Source organism: Entelurus aequoreus, linkage group LG18 (assembly GCF_033978785.1).
Source record: "Entelurus aequoreus isolate RoL-2023_Sb linkage group LG18, RoL_Eaeq_v1.1, whole genome shotgun sequence".
Lineage (NCBI taxonomy): Eukaryota > Metazoa > Chordata > Actinopteri > Syngnathiformes > Syngnathidae > Entelurus > Entelurus aequoreus.
This window is the reverse complement of record NC_084748.1, coordinates 48,605,517-48,623,016: the sequence shown is the minus strand read 5'-3', so window position 1 is coordinate 48,623,016 and position 17,500 is coordinate 48,605,517. Positions and strand designations below refer to the sequence as shown.

The window sequence follows — 17,500 nt, the reverse complement described above, 5'->3', positions numbered from 1 at the left end:
CACTTCACATCCACAGATGGTTCATCTCGTTATTGACATTAATTACACATTACTATGTCTGTTTCAGTCACTATGTTATTTAGTCACTACAGTAATTATGTTCACATCCACAGGAACCACATGGGTTAGCCTACTCTATACAGTATTTACAACCTTACTAGTGTTCACTTCACAGCCACAGATGGTTCATCTAGTTATTGACATTATTTACACATTACTATGTCTGTTTCAGTCACTATGTTATTTAGTCACTACAGTAATTATGTTCACATCCACAGGAACCACATGGGTTAGTCTACTCTATACAGTATTTACAACCTTACTAGTGTTCACTTCACAGCCACAGATGGTTCATCTAGTTATTGACATTATTTACACATTACTATGTCTGTTTCAGTCACTATGTTATTTAGTCACTACAGTAATTATGTTCACATCCACAGGAACCACATGGGTTAGTCTACTCTATACAGTATTTACAACCTTACTAGTGTTCACTTCACAGCCACAGATGGTTCATCTAGTTATTGACATTATTTACACATTACTATGTCTGTTTCAGTCACTATGTTGAGTCACTACAGTAATTATGTTCACATCCACAGGAACCACATGGGTTAGCCTACTCTATACAGTATTTACAACCTTACTAGTGTTCACTTCACAGCCACAGATGGTTCATGTAGTTATTGACATTATTTACACATTACTATGTCTGTTTCAGTCACTATGTTATTTAGTCACTACAGTAATTATGTTCACATCCACAGGAACCACATGGGTTAGCCTACTCTATACAGTATTTACAACCTTACTAGTGTTCACTTCACATCCACAGATAGTTCATCTAGTTATTGACATTATTTACACATTACTATGTCTGTTTCAGTCACTATGTTGAGTCACTACAGTAATTATGTTCACATCCACAGGAACCACATGGGTTAGCCTACTCTATACAGTATTTACAACCTTACTAGTGTTCACTTCACATCCACAGATGGTTCATCTAGTTATTGACATTATTTACACATTACTATGTCTGTTTCAGTCACTATGTTATTTAGTCACTACAGTAATTATGTTCACATCCACAGGAACCACATGGGTTAGCCTACTCTATACAGTATTTACAACCTTACTAGTGTTCACTTCACAGCCACAGATGGTTCATCTAGTTATTGACATTATTTACACATTACTATGTCTGTTTCAGTCACTATGTTGAGTCACTACAGTAATTGTGTTCACATCCACAGGAACCACATGGGTTAGCCTACTCTATACAGTATTTACAACCTTACTAGTGTTCACTTCACAGCCACAGATGGTTCATGTAGTTATTGACATTATTTACACATTACTATGTCTGTTTCAGTCACTATGTTATTTAGTCACTACAGTAATTATGTTCACATCCACAGGAACCACATGGGTTAGCCTACTCTATACAGTATTTACAACCTTACTAGTGTTCACTTCACATCCACAGATAGTTCATCTAGTTATTGACATTATTTACACATTACTATGTCTGTTTCAGTCACTATGTTGAGTCACTACAGTAATTATGTTCACATCCACAGGAACCACATGGGTTAGCCTACTCTATACAGTATTTACAACCTTACTAGTGTTCACTTCACAGCCACAGATGGTTCATCTCGTTATTGACATTATTTACACATTACTATGTCTGTTTCAGTCACTATGTTATTTAGTCACTACAGTAATTATGTTCACATCCACAGGAACCACATGGGTTAGCCTACTCTATACAGTATTTACAACCTTACTAGTGTTCACTTTACAGCCACAGATGGTTCATCTCGTTATTGACATTATTTACACATTACTATGTCTGTTTCAGTCACTATGTTATTTAGTCACTACAGTAATTATGTTCACATCCACAGGAACCACATGGGTTAGCCTACTCTATACAGTATTTACAACCTTACTAGTGTTCACTTTACAGCCACAGATGGTTCATCTCGTTATTGACATTATTTACACATTACTATGTCTGTTTCAGTCACTATGTTATTTAGTCACTACAGTAATTATGTTCACATCCACAGGAACCACATGGGTTAGCCTACTCTATACAGTATTTACAACCTTACTAGTGTTCACTTTACAGCCACAGATGGTTCATCTCGTTATTGACATTATTTACACATTACTATGTCTGTTTCAGTCACTATGTTATTTAGTCACTACAGTAATTATGTTCACATCCACAGGAACAACATGGGTTAGCCTACTCTTTACAGTATTTACAACCTTACTAGTGTTCACTTCACATCCACAGATGGTTCATCTCGTTATTGACATTACTTACACATTACTATGTCTGTTTCAGTCACTATGTTATTTAGTCACTACAGTAATTATGTTCACATCCACAGGAACAACATGGGTTAGCCTACTCTTTACAGTATTTACAACCTTACTAGTGTTCACTTCACATCCACAGATGGTTCATGTAGTTATTGACATTATTTACACATTACTATGTCTGTTTCAGTCACTATGTTATTTAGTCACTACAGTAATTGTGTTCACATCCACAGGAACCACATGGGTTAGCCTACTCTATACAGTATTTACAACCTTACTAGTGTTCACTTCACATCCACAGATAGTTCATCTCGTTATTGACATTAATTACATATTACTATGTCTGTTTCAGTCACTATGTTATTTAGTCACTGCAGTAATTATGTTCACATCCACAGGAACCACATGGGTTAGTCTACTCTATACAGTATTTACAACCTTACTAGTGTTCACTTCACATCCACAGATGGTTCATCTAGTTATTGACATTACTTACACATTACTTTGCTTCATTCACACATTAAATTCAAAATAATTCAACTATTCAATGTCAAAATAAAAAGTAGAAATAATGAACAAAATGTCAGCTTCTGTCTTGTTGTAAAACAGCAATGAAAATGAAAGTTAGCATTCAGACAGGCTATACTGTAGCAAACATGTCTGCCACAGTCATGTGTGTTCTTAAATGTGTATTCCACATCTTCCATGTCGAGAGCAGTTTTGATTTGGGTTTACATGGTACACAACTCAAATGTAAACTGGGACTTTACATGAAAATACGAAAAAACTATTTGAGAAATCAGACTAATTAAGTGCATGAAAACTAGGACCTCACATGAAAATACAGAAAAAATAATTGAGAAATTAGACTAATTTAAAGGCCTACTGAAATGATTTTTTTTTATTTAAACGGGGATAGCAGATCCATTCTGTGTCATACTTGATCATTTCGCGATATTGCCATATTTTTGCTGAAAGGATTTAGTAGAGAACATCGACGATAAAGTTCGCAACTTTTGGTCGCTGATAAAAAAAGCCTTGCCTGTACCGGAAGTAGCGTGACGTCACAGGTTGAAAGGCTCCTCACAATTCCCCATTGTTTACACCAGCAGCGAGAGAGATTCGGACCGAGAAAGCGACGATTACCCCCATTAATTTGAGCCAGGATGAAAGATTTGTGGATGAGGAACGTAAGAGTGAAGGACTAGAGAGTGCAGTGCAGGACGTATCTTTTTTCGCTCTGACCGTAACTTAGGTACAAGCTGGCTCATTGGATTCCACACTCTCTCCTTTTTCTATTGTGGATCACGGATTTGTATTTTAAACCACCTGGGATACTATATCCTCTTGAAAATGAGAGTAGAGAACGCGAAATGGACATTCACAGTGACTTTTATCTCCACGACAATACATCGGCGAAGCACTTTAGCTACTGAGCTAACGTGATAGCATCGTTCTCAAATGAAGATAGAAACAAAAGAAATAAACCCCTGACTGGAAGGATAGACAGAAGATCAACAATACTATTAAACCATGGACATGTAACTACACGGTTAAAAATTCTCAGCCTGGTAAGGCTTAACAATGCTGTTGCTAACGACGCTAAGGCTAATTTAGCAACTTAGCAACCGGACCTCACAGAACTATGATAAAAACATTAGCGCTCCACCTACGCCAGCCAACAAATTGCAAAAGATTCACCAACACAGATGTCCAGAATACTGTGGAATTTTGTCGAAGAAAACAAGAGGTTTTTGTATCGGGTCCGATGGGGTCCAACCACTTCCGTGGATTTTGTGACGTCACGCGCATAAATCGTATCCAAAGGAGTTTTTCAACCGGAAGTGTGGCGGGAAATTTAAAATGTCACTGGCGAAGGTTAACAATGCTGTGCTAACGACGCCATTGAAGCTAACTTAGCAACAGGACTGCACAGAGCTATGCTAAAAACATTAGCTCTCCACCTACGCCACCTACATCATTTGCTCATCAACACCCGTGCTCACCTGCGTTCCAGCGATCGGCAGAAGGACGAAGGACTTCACACGATGCGTTTGGCGGCCCGGAGACGTAGGAAGTCAAGGTGAAGTCGGCGGCTAGCGCGGCTAGCGCTCCAACAAAGTCCTCCTGGTTGTGTTGCTGTAGTCCGCTGCTAATACACTGATCCCACCTACAACTGTCTTCTTTGCAGCCTTCATTGTTCATTAAACAAATTGCAAAAGATGTCCAGAATACTGTGGAATTATGAAATGAAAACAGAGCTTTTTGTATAGGATTCTACGGGGTACCATAACTTCCGTTACTCGGACTTCGTCACGCGCATACGTCATCATACCGCGATGTTTCAGCCGGATATTTCCCGGGAAGTTTAAAATGTCACTTTATAAGTTAACCCGGCCGTATTGGCATGTGTTGCAATGTTAAGATTTCATCATTGATATATAAACTATCAGACTGCGTGGTCGCTAGTAGTAGGTTTCAGTAGGCCTTTAAATGATTTGAACACATTCTAGCTTGCAAAAAGAGATTTTAAGGGCATATTTCCAACATTAGAGGGAACAATGAAGTCAACAGCCCACCACTACAAGAATAGTGAGCACTAAAAGCACTTAGTGAGTCACATCGACTGAGGAAGGACAAAGATGGCGGCGTGAAGGCGAGGCGTAGATGTGAGAGCGGGCATCGGTGTCAGCGCTCAGATTTGTGCACGCTTTGTTTGTGTACATGTCGGGTGCATCTGGGCGTGTGCCTACACATTGTGGAAGTGCACACGGTGACTCACTGCGCCGGCTGACTTACTCTCGGGTCAGCGAGCGGCGGCGAGTGTCTGAGTAGGCACGTTATGGAGCGCACTCGTGCCGAGGGAGGAGGCTCGTTTCGCACGAAGAATGGCTTCTTCGGGGGTCTTACTTGGCCTCCACCGCCATTGATTTATTACTATTTATTTGCTTTGGCCACAGTCTCCAACGTGGCGCTTCAACAGCCATATTTGGGCGTGTGTATTTATGACTGTGAGCTCTTATTAACACACTATGTGGTGGTCAGATGACTCGGTTGTGCAAAACCCAAAACATGTTTGTTTACCAGGTTACATTTACCGTATGCTCCACACACCAGTAATTAAGCCACGCCCACTAAACTTTAGAAGAAATGAATATATTTACATATATTGTATAAAAGATTCTGTAAATTATTTACATACCTTAATGGTTTCCAAACGGTGTCTGCAACAAGGCAGTAAAACGGCTGTTCAAACAAAACAGAAGTCAGTGGTCATGGTCCCACTAGCTGCGCGAGCTAGCTCTCCAATCAGCTAAACAGACTCAACGTTTTGGTGAATTTACTGAGGAGTTTTTAAAAGTGAAACGATACAAAAAGAATGCCGTTGTAAGTTAATAATCCTAACGACGCTAGCTTCGTTACTTTACGATAGCAACGTGCTATGTCTGTAGGAGTGTTTTCACATAAGCCTCAGATATACACGTTGTGAAATAAATTATTTACAGAGAAATATTTTGTAAATGTTTATTACCAAAGGGTGTCTGTAACACGGCAGCAAAACGGCTGTTCAAACAAAACAGAAGTCAAGCTAGCTCTCCAGTCAGCTAAACAGACTCAGTAACACCACGGTGATGTTTTGGTGAATTTACTGAGGAGTTCGTAAAAGTGAAACAATAGAAAAATAATGTAAGTTAATAATACTAACACGGACATTCGTAAACATGTTAGCGTATTAGCTAATCCTAACGACGCTAGCTTCATTACTTTACGATAGCAACGTGCTATGTCTGTAGGAGTGTTTTCATATAAGCCTCAGATATATACGTTGTGAAATAAATTATTTACAGAGAAATATTTTGTAAATGTTTATTTACATACCTTAATTATTGTCTGTAACACGGCAGTAAAACGGATGTTCAAACAAAACAGAAGTCAAGCTAGCTCTCCAGTCAGCTAAACAGACTCAGTAACACCACGGTGATGTTTTGGTGAATTTACTGAGGAGTTCGTAAAAGTGAAACAATAGAAAAAGAATGTAAGTTAATAATACTAACACGGACATTCGTAAACATGTTAGCGTATTAGCTAATCCTAACGACGCTAGCTTCATTACTTTACGATAGCAACGTGCTATGTCTGTAGGAGTGTTTTCATATAAGCCTCAGATATAAACGTTGTGAAATAAATTATTTACAGAGAAATATTTTGTAAAAGGTTAATTAAATACCTTAATTATTACCAAACGGTGTCTGTAACACAGCAGTAAAACGGCTGTTCAGACAAAACAGAAGTCAAGCTAGCTCTCCAGTCAGCTAAACAGACTCAATAACTCCACGGTGACGTTTTGGTGAATTTACTGAGGAGTTTGTGAAAGTGAAACAATAGAAAAATAACGTAAGTTAATAATACTAACACGGACATTCGTAAACATGTTAGCGTATTAGCTAATTCTAACGACGCTAGCTTCATTACTTTACGATAGCAACGTGCTATGTCTGTAGGAGTGTTTTCATATAAGCCTCAGATATACACGTTGTGAAATAAATTATTTACAGAGAAATATTTTGTAAATGTTTATTACCAAAGGGTGTCTGTAACACGGCAGTAAAACGGCTGTTCAAACAAAACAGAAGTCAAGCTAGCTCTCCAATCAGCTAAACAGACTCAATAACTCCACAGTGACGTTTTGGTGAATTTACTGAGGAGTTTGTAAAAGTGAAACAATAGAAAAATAATGTAAGTTAATAATACTAACACGGACATTCGTAAACATGTTAGCGTATTAGCTAATCCTAACGACGCTAGCTTCATTACTTTACGATAGCAACGTGCTATGTCTGTAGGAGTGTTTTCATATAAGCCTCAGATATACACGTTGTGAAATAAATTATTTACAGAGAAATATTTTGTAAATATTTATTACCAAAGGGTGTCTGTAACACGGCAGTAAAACGGCTGATCGAACAAAACAGAAGTCATGGTCATGGACCCACTAGCTGCGCAAGCTAGCTCTCCAATCAGCTAAACAGACTCAATAACCTTTATTACGTGTCTAAGAGGAACATCAACATTTGATTTCTAAATATGGAACATTTTCTCTACATCACAATAACTCACCTACTCCATTTTATAACACTTTAATATATTGTAAGGTTTCCATGTGAGGAACCATGAAATATTGTCAACATTTTGTTGGAATAATTATGAATAAGTTATCCCACAACTCTTATGCTTAAAGGCCGTTGCTATAGTTATTATCAATTGTGCTGAAGTTGCACTTTTCTATCTGTGCAAAGGGACAACTTGTCGTCTCGTATCAGTGTTTGTGTCCAGACCCGGCCTGCTGACTGCCAAGGGCGAACATCGAGTACCGTGACGCAGACAAAGCAGAGACAGGGCGATATCACAAGTGTCAGCACATTTGCATTTCTGAATAATCATATATTGTGTCTAACTGGGGCTGCTGAAATTTTGTACACATTATGAGGGACAAACTGTAAAAATTGATTATTTATCTACTTGTTCATTTACTGTTAATATCTGCTTATTTTCTGTTTTAACATGTTCTATCTACACTTCTGTTCAAAGGTAATAATCACTTATTCTTCTCTTCTTTGCTACTTGACATTAGTTTTGGATGATACCACACATTTAGGTATCGATCCGATACCAAGTAGTTACAGGATCATACATTGGTCATATTCAAAGTCCTCATGTGTCCAGGGACGTATTTACTGACTTTATAAACATAATATGAATTTTTTTTAAAAAGGAAAAAATATTTTGTGATGCAAAAAAAATATAGATGTAATCATAGTAGTATCGACTAGATATGCTGACTAATTTAGTGAAAAAATACGAAAAAAGTATGGGAGAAAACAGACTAATTTAGTGCATGGAAACTGGGACTTTACATGGAAATACAGAAGAACTATTGGAGAAATCAGACTAATTTAGTGCATGGAAACTGGGACTTTACATGAAAATACAGAAAAACTATTTGAGAAATCAGACTAATTTAGTGCATGGAAACTGGGACTTTACATGAAAATACAGAAAAACTATTTGAGAAATCAGACTAATTTAGTGCATGGAAACTGGGACTTTACATGAAAATACAGAAAAACTATTGGAGAAATCAGACTAATTTAATGCATGGAAACTGGGACTTTACATAATATTATGAAAAAACTATTGGAGAAATCAGACTAATTTAGTGCATGGAAACTGGGACTTTACATGAAAATACAGAAAAACTATTTGAGAAATCAGACTAATTTAGTGCATGGAAACTGGGACTTTACATGAAAATATGAAAAAACTATTTGAGAAATCAGACTAATTTAATGCATGGAAACTGGGACTTTACATAATATTATGAAAAAACTATTGGAGAAATCAGACTAATTTAGTGCATGGAAACTGGGACTTTACATGAAAATACAGAAAAACTATTTGAGAAATCAGACTAATTTAGTGCATGTAAACTGGGACTTTACATGAAAATACAGAAAAACTATTTGAGAAATCTGACTAATTAAGAATCAGAATCAGAATCAGAATCATGAAAATATGACAAAACTATTGGAGAAATCAGACTAATTAAGTGCATGGAAACCTAGTAAATTGGGGTAAAAAAGTGTTTAGGTTGAGCCAGGAGTTACCCTCTTATTTAATTATTCCGTCCCACCCCAAACCCCCCCCCCCCCACTAGCCCATCCGCTTCTTTCCGCTTCATAAAAGCCAGACGGGACCATGGCGTGCGTGCGTGCGTGCGTGCGTGCGTGCGTGCCGCCCCCATTCAAGTCAATCATTCCTCGTAGCAACAGCCCCTCCCACATCCTTATAGCCAAACAAGCCCCTCCCTCTCCGCTCCCGTCTTGCCTTTTAAGGGATGGAGGTCCTGCTCCACATCCCCCCCCCCACCCCCTCCCCCCACCGCCTGTACCGTGGGTCCGCCGGGCTCCACTGCAGCAACGTAAGAAAGGTAAACAGCAGCCAACAAAAGGAGGTTTCTTTCTCATTAGAGCAGCAAACACGACACGTGCAGGTGCTCAAACACACCAAACATTGGGGGGGGGGGGATGACCCGGGAACAAGTCAGTCCTGTTCAGGAGGACCACGCCAGCAGATTGTTGTCACCAGCACCGCGCGGCGAGGGTAACCCCGATCCCTTTTCAAAGGCCTCGCTACGAGCGCCTTGGCATCGAACACAGAGCAGCTTGTGCCGCACCGCCGCCATCAATCCTTCCACAAAAGGAGGCAAAAAGACCAAAAGGTGTTTGTGTAACGTCGCGCTCGCCCGGCTAACAATCTGCGCAAAATGAGTGACTCATCCCGGTTGCCACGGCGACGCGGCTCGTCGGGGGGATCATTTAAAGACCATTATTGTTAACCCTGCGAGGAATCGATAAGACGACTTTAAGAGGTGGAGGAAGCGCGCGTGTGTGTGTGTAAGATGTACGCGTGGCAGTGTGTGTGTGTGTGTGTGTGTGTGTGTGTGTGTGTGTGTGTGTGTGTGTGTGTGTGTGTGTGTGTGTGGGCGTCTCTCCCTTGCTGTAGGCCATAGGTGGGGCTTGAGAAAATATTTCAGCAGTGCGGTTACTGGCCTGCTCCTCCAGCACATACACGGACAAACGAAGCTGCTTTGCACTCATTCGTGATGACCGAAGACAATCACACAAACACGGTTGTGTACTCTGCGCCTGACGTGGGACACGACACGCCATGCGGGGCGGAGGGGTTCCCTGGCCCCAAATAGTCCATTTCCCGCACCAATATATATTACCGTATTTCCTTGAATTGGCGCAGGGAATATAGTATTCGCACGTCTAGAATTCCTGTTGATTTTTGCTGGGGGTTGTCAATATATAAAAGGTAGGTCTAAGTGAGACCTACATAGAGATTTTTGTTTCATGTCTCTAAGACATTCCTAATGGAAGTTAGAGGCTGTTTTGTCTGAGTTTTCTTCCTAGGAGCAGTTGTGTCTGTGTTTTCTTCCTAGGGGGCGCTAGAGCGCAATTTTGAGTTTTGGGTTGGTTTTTTTTATTAGATCGCAATTTTTGCCAGTCCTGATGTGTGTGTCCAGTTTGGTGAGTTTTGAAGCATGTTAAGGGGGTCAAATTACAGCTCAAAGAGGCAAAAGTGACTGTTTTTATTAAACTTTTGTTCTGAAGGGGGAATTGCCAACTTCCTGTTGATTTTTGCTGAAGGATGTCAATGTATGAAATCTAGGTCTAAGTGAGACCTACATAGAGGTTTTTGTTTCATGTCTCTACGACATTCCTACCAGAAGTTACAAGCAGTTTTGTCTGTGTTTTGTCCTAGGGGGCGCTAGAGCGCAATTTTGAGTTTTGGGTTTTTTTTTTTTTTATTAGATGGCAATTTTCGCCAGTCCTGACGTGTGTGTCCAGTTTGGTGAGTTTTGAAGCATGTTAAGGGGGTCAAATTACAGCTCAAAGAGGCAAAAGTGACTGTTTTTATTAAACTTTTGTTCTGAAGGGGGAATTGCCAACTTCCTGTTGATTTTTGCCCAGGACTTATTTTTGGTGATGTAACCCCCAATTCCAAGCCTTGATGCTGAGTGCCAAGCAGGGAGGTAATGGCTCCCATTTTTATATGCTTTGGTATGACTCGGCCGGGGTTCGAACTCACGACCTACCCATCTCAGGGCGGACACTCTAACCACTAGGCCACTGGGTAGCTTATAGGGTATTAGCCGCACCGGACTACAAATGGCAGACATATACGTTGTGAAATGAGCTATTTACACAGAAATATTCACATACTTTAGTTGTTTTGTAACAGGGCAGTAAAACGGCTGATCAAACAAAACGTCAGTCATGGTCATGGACCCACCAGATGCGCAAGCCATTTCTCCAATCAGCTAAACAGATCATATGTTTTTATAGACCGTATCGAGCTAAGTTGCCAACAAACATACGTCATCAGAAGTTTAGACACGCTCTCTCATGCTACTGATTGACAAGCTGTGTCCAAGCCTCAACTCCATCATCAAACCGTACATTCCGGACTATAGAGCGCATTGGTATAGATTTTACACCCACTGAATTTTAGAAGAAAAAAATATTTTCCATGTATTAGCCACACCGGACTATAAGTATGTTGTGAAATGAGTTATTTTTACACAGAAATATTCTGTAAATGTTTATTTACATACCTTGATTGTTACCAAATGAAGCAATGTAGTATCTGTTAGTCTACAAAATAACATGTTTCAAGTTTATGCACAATACCATATTACAATTACAACAGTAGTGAATATCATTTAAGGTTGGTGGTAAGTGACCCCCCCCCCCCCCCAATTTGGTGGAAAATTACCATATTTTCAGACTAGAAAGCATTCTGGTATACAAGCCACACCCACTAAATTTTAGACGGAATTATTTCCCCATATATTAGTCGCACTGGACTATAAGTGGCAGATATATATGTTGTGAAATGAGGTATTTACACAGAAATATTCTGTAAATGTTTATTTACATACCTTAATTGTTACCAAATGAAGCGATGTAGTATCTGTTAGTCTACAAAATAACATGTTTCAAGTTTATGCACAATACCATATTACAATTACAACAGTAGTGAATATCATTTAAGGATGGTGGTAATTGACATCCCCCCCCCCCAATTTGGTGGACAATCACCATTTTTTCAGACTAGAAAGCATTCTGGTATATAAGCCACACCCACTAAATTTTAGACGGAATTATTTCCCCATATATTAGCCACACCGGACTATAAGTGGCAGATATATACGTTGTGAAATGAGTTATTTACACAGAAATATTCTGTAAATGTTTATTTACATACCTTCATTGTTTCCAAATGAAGCAATGTAGTATCTGTTAGTCTACAAAATAACATGTTTCAAGTTTATGCACAATACCATATTACAATTACAACAGTAGTGAATATCATTTAAGGATGGTGGTAATTGACATGCAACCCCCCCCATTTGGTGGAAGATTACCGTATTTTCAGACTAAAAAGCATTCTGGTATATAAGCCACACCCACTACATTTTAGACGGAATTATTTCCCCATATATTAGCCACACTGGACTATAAGTGGCAGATATATATGTTGTGAAAGGAGTTATTTACACAGAAATATTCTGTAAATGTTTATTTACATACCTTAATTGTTACCAAATGAAGCAATGTAGTATCTGTTAGTCTACAAAATAACATGTTTCAAGTTTATTCACAATACCATATTACAATTACAACAGTAGTGAATATCATTTAAGGATGGTGGTAATTGACATCCCCCCCAATTTGGTGGACAATTACCATATTTTCAGACTAGAAAGCATTCTGGTATACAAGCCACACCCACTAAATTTTAGACGGAATTATTTTCTCATATATTAGCCACACCGGACTATAAGTGGCAGATATATATGTTGTGAAATGAGTTATTTACACAGAAATATTCTGTAAATGTTTATTTACATACCTTGATTGTTACCAAATGAAGCAATGTAGTATCTGTTAGTCTACAAAATAACATGTTTCAAGTTTACGCACAATACCATATTACAATTACAACACCAGTGAATATCATTTAAGGATGGTGGTAAGTGACATCCCTCCCCCCCCCCCCCCCCCCAATTTGGTGGACAATTACCATATTTTCAGACTAGAAAGCCTTCTGGTATACAAGCCACACCCACTAAATTTTAGACGGAATTATTTCCCCATAGATTAGCCGCACTGGACTATAAGTGGCAGATATATACGTTGTGAAATGAGTTATTTACACAGAAATATTTTGTAAATATTTATTTACATACCTTAATTGTTACCAAATGAAGCAATGTAGTATCTGTTAGTCTACAAAATAACATGTTTCAGGTTTATTCACAATACCATATTACAATTACAACAGTAGTGAATATCATTTAAGGATGGTGGTAATTGACATCACCCCCAATTTGGTGGACAATTACCATATTTTCAGACTAGAAAGCATTCTGGTATACAAGCCACACCCACAAAATTTTAGACGGAATTATTTCCCCATATATTAGTCGCACTGGACTATAAGTGGCAGATGTATACGTTGTGAAAGGAGTTATTTACACAGAAATATTCTGTAAATATTTATTTACATACCTTAATTGTTACCAAATGAATGAAGCAATGTAGTATCTGTTAGTCTACAAAAGAACATGTTTTAAGTTTATGCACAATACCATATTACAATTACAACAGTAGTGAATATCATTTAAGGATGGTGGTAAGTGACATCCCCCCCCCCCCCAATTTGGTGGACAATTACCATATTTTCAGACTAGAAAGCATTCTGGTATATAAGCCACACCCACTACATTTTAGACGGAATTATTTCCTCATATTAGCCACACCGGACTATAAGTGGCAGATATATACGTTGTGAAATGAGTTATTTACACAGAAATATTCTGTAAATGTTTATTTACATACCTTAATTGTTACCAAATGAAGCAATGTAGTATCTGTTAGTCTACAAAATAACATGTTTCAAGTTTATGCACAATACCATATTACAATTACAACAGTAGTGAATATCATTTAAGGATGGTGGTAATTGACATCCCTCCCCCAATTTGGTGGACAATTACCATATTTTCAGACTAGAAAGCATTCTGGTATACAAGCCACACCCACTAAATTTTAGACGGAATTATTTCCCCATATATTAGTCGCACTGGACTATAAGTGGCAGATATATACGTTGTGAAAGGAGTTATTTACACAGAAATATTTTGTAAATGTTTATTTACATACCTTAATTGTTACCAAATGAATGAAGCAATGTAGTATCTGTTAGTCTACAAAATAACATGTTTCTAGTTTATGCACAATACCATATTACAATTACAACAGTAGTGAATATCATTTAAGGATGGTGGTAAATGACATCCCCCCCCATTTGGTGGACAATTACCATATTTTCAGACTAGAAAGCATTCTGGTATACAAGCCACACCCACTAAATTTTAGACGGAATTGTTTCCCCATATATTAGTGGCAGATATATACGTTGTAAAATGAGTTATTTACACTGAAATATTTTGTAAATGTTTATTTACATACCTTGATTGTTACCAAATGTCGCAATGTAGTATCTGTTAGTCTACAAAATAACAATATCAGCGTCGCCGCTTGTGTTCAATGAAAATTATTGAACCCAAAACATTATGGCCGTTAGCGGAAGGCATCCATAAATAGAAACGCTACGGACGGCTAGAAGACAGAACGGCACTTCTACTTCTGGTTGAAATGAGCCAGCTTTAGGGTCGGGTATCGAGTATCGATTGGAACCGGGACTAACTTTCCGATTCTCCCGGAATCGTTCAAAAGTTTAAATTTCGATTCCTAGTTTCGATACCCGGTCTGCCGACCTGGAAACAAAGAATAAGTCCGCCGACCGGAAGAAGAAGCCGCTGAACACCAACGAAGAAGCGCCCACCGCCGGAAGTGTTAGCATAGCCGAGCCTGTGTAGCCCAGTGAGTCAGTCAAGCATGGATCGCGGGCGTCTGCGATGTGCTCAGCGTACTCCGTTCACCGTAGCGGCAATGGGGAAGATGTCGGTGCCACAGAAAGGTCAATGCACACGTAGTCAAAAGACGGCATCCCTTTTCAGAGGTGGAATCTCCAACATTTAGGTTAGTTAAGCAATAACGTTAGCGCTAAGCTAATTGATACTGGGCTAAACAGTAACAGCAACATTACATGTTTGTTTATGTTTGCAGGGATATGGTGAAAACTCTCAACCCAAAATACATACCACCTTCCAGGGACTACCTGTCAAACACATTGATCCCGGCATGGTAGAAGAAGAATCGGAATCGGAATCGCAACAAAGAATCGGAATCGGACGATTTCAAACGATACCCAACCCTAGCCAGCTTGTACCTAAGTTACGGTCAGAGCGAAAAAAGATACGTCCTGCACTGCACTCTAGTCCTTCACTCTCGCTTTCCTCATCCACAAATCTTTCATCCTGGCTCAAATTAATGTGGTAATCGTCGCTTTCTCGGTCCGAATCGCTCTCGCTGCTGGTGTAAACAATGGGGAAATGTGAGGAGCCTTTCAACCTGTGACGTCACGCTACTTCCGGTACAGGCAAGGCTTTTTTTTTTATCAGCAACCAAAACTTTATCGTCGATGTTCTCTACTAAATCCTTTCAGCAAAAATATGGCAATATCGCGAAATGATCAAGTATGACACATAGAATGGATCTGCTGTCCCCGTTTAAGTAAGAACATTTCATTTCAGTAGGCCTTTAATGCATGGAAACTGGGACTTTACATGAAAATACAGAACAACTATTGGAGAAATCTGACTAATTTAGTGCATGGAAACTGGGACTTTACATGAAAATACAGAAAAACTATTTGAGAAATCTGACTAATTTAGTGCATGTAAACTGGGACTTTACATGAAAATACGAAAAAACTATTTGAGAAATCAGACTAATTTAGTGCATGGAAACTGGGACTTTACATGAAAATACAGAACAACTATTGGAGAAATCTGACTAATTTAGTGCATGGAAACTGGGACTTTACATGAAAATATGAAAAAACTATTGGAGAAATCAGACTAATTTAGTGCATGGAAACTGGGACTTTACATGAAAATACAGAAAAACTATTTGAGAAATCTGACTAATTTAGTGCATGTAAACTGGGACTTTACATGAAAATACGAAAAAACTATTTGAGAAATCAGACTAATTTAGTGCATGGAAACTGGGACTTTACATGAAAATACAGAAAAACTATTGGAGAAATCTGACTAATTTAGTGCATGGAAACTGGGACTTTACATGAAAATACAGAACAACTATTGGAGAAATCTGACTAATTTAGTGCATGGAAACTGGGACTTTACATGAAAATATGAAAAAACTATTGGAGAAATCAGACTAATTTAGTGCATGGAAACTGGGACTTTACATGAAAATACAGAAAAACTATTTGAGAAATCTGACTAATTTAGTGCATGTAAACTGGGACTTTACATGAAAATACGAAAAAACTATTTGAGAAATCAGACTAATTTAGTGCATGGAAACTGGGACTTTACATGAAAATACAGAACAACTATTGGAGAAATCTGACTAATTTAGTGCATGGAAACTGGGACTTTACATGAAAATATGAAAAAACTATTGGAGAAATCAGACTAATTTAGTGCATGGAAACTGGGACTTTACATGAAAATACAGAAAAACTATTTGAGAAATCTGACTAATTTAGTGCATGTAAACTGGGACTTTACATGAAAATACGAAAAAACTATTTGAGAAATCAGACTAATTTAGTGCATGGAAACTGGGACTTTACATGAAAATACAGAAAAACTATTGGAGAAATCTGACTAATTTAGTGCATGGAAACTGGGACTTTACATGAAAATACAGAAAAACTATTGGAGAAATCAGACTAATTTAGTGCATGGAAACTGGGACTTTACATGAAAATACTGAAAAACTATTTGAGAAATCAGACTAATGCATGGAAACTGGGACTTTACATGAAAATACGAAAAAACTATTTGAGAAATCAGACTAATTTAATGCATGGAAACTGGGACTTTACATGAAAATACGAAAAAACTATTGGAGAAATCAGACTAATTTAATGCATGGAAACTGGGACTTTACATGAAAATACGAAAAAACTATTGGAGAAATCAGACTAATTTAGTGCATGGAAACTGGGACTTTACATGAAAATACAGAAAAACTATTTGAGAAATCAGACTAATTTAGTGCATGGAAAGCTAGTGAATGAGGGTAAAAAAGTGTTTAGGTGTTTGCAACATAGCATTGAGCCAGGAGTTACCCTCTTATTTAATAATAAAAAATGCATCCATAAATAGAAACGTTATGGATGGCTAGTTGAAAGCTTTTAAACAGCAGAAACACACCCTGCAGTGAGCGAACTCGTCCGAAAGATGGCGCCCTAGCACAAACCGTAAACGCACACCATTTTAGTGTCTTTGCATGTGCTTCATGAGAATCGAACACAATACATCATGGCCGTTAGCGAAAAGCACCCATGAATAGAAACGCTACGGATGGCTAGAAGACAGAACGTCACTTCTACTTCTGGTTCTGAACTTTTTAAACAGCGG

General features: G+C 38.4%; 1 protein-coding gene across 5 annotated transcripts in view; it reads right to left on the bottom strand.

The window, feature by feature from the left end:
- LOC133634216 (RNA binding protein fox-1 homolog 2-like) overlaps positions 1-17,500 on the bottom strand; it is a 144,749-nt gene that overhangs the window by 65,430 nt on the left and 61,819 nt on the right. The window lies entirely within an intron of this gene.